Source organism: Berghia stephanieae, chromosome 9, assembly GCF_034508935.2.
Source record: "Berghia stephanieae isolate SIO BIC M18660-M18661 chromosome 9, UCSD_Bste_1.3, whole genome shotgun sequence".
Taxonomy (NCBI): domain Eukaryota; kingdom Metazoa; phylum Mollusca; class Gastropoda; order Nudibranchia; family Aeolidiidae; genus Berghia; species Berghia stephanieae.
This window is the reverse complement of record NC_088368.1, coordinates 39,295,793-39,298,292: the sequence shown is the minus strand read 5'-3', so window position 1 is coordinate 39,298,292 and position 2,500 is coordinate 39,295,793. Positions and strand designations below refer to the sequence as shown.

Genomic DNA, 2,500 nt, shown 5'->3' with positions numbered 1-2,500 from the left:
CTTTTGAAAAATTATAAAGCTGTAGTAAGGTAGAGGTAAGTTTGTCATCGAGCGAACTCAAAGGTATGAAGAACCGGTCAAATCAAATCCATATTTATATTAAGCCCATAGTTTGACCCGATTAGCTAGATTGATGACGTAGTATCTTTCTTAGCCAATCACAGCGTTGATGTCATGTGGTCATTAACTATGACCACCTTGGCAGAATGGGTGGACAATAGAGTAAGTGTGTATTGTATCTGGTCAAGACAATGGGTTGTAGTTACTGACCACGTCGGCAAAACACACTGGCAGAATGCATGGTAAAGGGAGGTAAGTCGTATTTCGTCAAATCAGTGGCTTATTGTTCCTGATCACATCGTCAGAACGGCAGGTCAATTCGTCAATTTTCTTTTTTAAATCGTTCCTGCTCAAACTATCAATAACTCTATTATCCGAAACAGAATTACCATGATATTATAATTCTTATCTTCTTTATTGTCAACAAATAGGATATAAGCGTGAGATAATGCGTGAGTAAATAGGCTTTTCCAAGGACTCAACTATGCGCCGCTTAAATTAGGACTCGAACTCTGGACCTTCCAGATCCGGGAGGGGGGGGGGGGAGGAGTATCATTCCACTAGATCATAATATAGCCGCTTTGGGCAGTGGGTCAAAGTTGATTCATATTTTTATTTTGTGTGGCTATAGATAGTATGCGCTTGACTAAGAAGCTCACAACATTGCCATCCGGAAGTATAACGGACCAACACACAAAACTGTGTGTAACCTTGAACGTTTTTTGTCTGGTTAATAAAGTTTATGAAAATTACTCATAAACGCGGATGGATGGCAAAAAGCAATAACAAAGACCTGAGTGTCAACTTCATACTATCTATAGATAGTATGCGCTTGTCTAAGAAGCTCATAACATTGCCATCCGGAAGTATAATGGACCAACACACAAAACTGTGTGTATCCATGAACGATTATAGTTTGACATGAGTGACGTCATCTTCGAACTATCTATAGGCTCAGCGGTACGGTCTTTGCTTCGAACCCGAAAGGTATCAAGTTCGACTACCCGTTTCGTTGTGTGGCCTTGAGCAAGTCACCTCGCCCTAGCCTTACTTTGCGGCGCTGCACTGCGGCTGATGTTTGGGTTAATCCAGTCTTCAGTTGGAATAGACCCTAGAGACAAATTTCCCGGTGGGGATGAATATAGGGAATTTTATGTCATTTAATTTTTCTAGTGGTATGACACTCGCCATCGGATCGGAAGGTCCTAGGTTCGAGTCCCACACTGAGTGGCCCATTGTTGAGTCTTTGGAAAAGGCTCTTTACATTCAATCTCTCATCGTACTGAGGTATAAATGAGTCAATATCATTGTCTCTATCCGGAAAACAATTGTGATATCGCCTTATAGGCACCATGTCTAGTCCTACATGTTGAGTGTTGCTGTTGGCTAGGATAGGACCCCTTGTAAAGCGCCTTAAGCACATCAAACGTACGTATAGTGCTGGTTTGAGGAGTTGATATATTTTTGTCCTTGTAAATTTTGTGTCAGTTATGTCGGAGCTAATGTTTTGTTTTGTTTAAGATTTGTAAACATTTGAGTGTGTTCCTTTTTGTGGGGACCCGTGTTTGTATTTGATTGACACTTTAAGGTGATCTCAAATTGATAGTGTGCTCTTGGTGTGAGGTTTTAAAAAAATAATTGAGCTTTTATATAGCGCAATATCCACTAGACGTGCTCAAAGAGCTTTACAAGGGGTCCCTGATCAACATCAACACGTATCATATAGAACGAGACATGGTGTCTGTTAGGCGATATTATAATTTTCTTCCGACAAAGACAGCGTTGTTAACGACCAGGTACTCGTTTTACACCTGAGTACGGTGAGAGAATGTGAGTAAAGAGTCTTTTCCAAGGACTCAACTATGCGCCGAGCGAGGCTACAACCCTGGACCTTCCGATCCGAAAGCGAGTGCGACTGTGTGGTCTAGTGTATGACACCCGCTTTCGGATCGGCAGGTCCGGGGTTCGGGCCTTGTTGGCGCATAGTTGAGTCGGAAAATGCTCTTTACTCACATTATCTCACCGGGTAAGAAATGAGTACCTGGCCGTTAACAGCGTTGTCTCTGTCCGAAAAAAATTGTAATTTCGCCTTATAGGCGTCGTGTCCCGTCCTACTGTTTATTGTTGCTGTTGGCCAGGGCACATTGTAACGCGTTTATTGCACTATATAAGAGCTCAGTTCTTTTAAAATCTCACACCAGTGCCTGCTCCTTAATTGGCCACTTTAATATCGTATGTAAAACACAACATTAGACCTTTGAGTAAAGCGGAAACAGAAAGTCTTCAGAGAAGAACCCCCCCCCCCCCCCCGCCAACCACCCTCCCGTCGTGCGGCTACGTGGTCTAGTGGTATGGCTCTTCTTCGGACCCAAAGGTCCAGGGTTCGAGTTCCGCTCTGAGTTCTTAGAAAGGGCTCTTTACTCACATTCTCTAACATACT

At 42.8% G+C, this 2,500-nt stretch overlaps 1 protein-coding gene across 1 annotated transcript in view; it reads right to left on the bottom strand.

The window, feature by feature from the left end:
- The window catches only part of LOC144979386 (uncharacterized), a 4,481-nt gene extending 4,440 nt beyond the window's left edge, over nucleotides 1-41 (bottom strand). The window contains exon 1 of the mRNA XM_078926035.1: nucleotides 1-41. This exon is cut by the window's left edge and continues 426 nt beyond it. The gene's annotated coding sequence lies outside the window, so the exon portion shown is untranslated.
- Nucleotides 42-2,500: the final 2,459 nt, after the last annotated feature.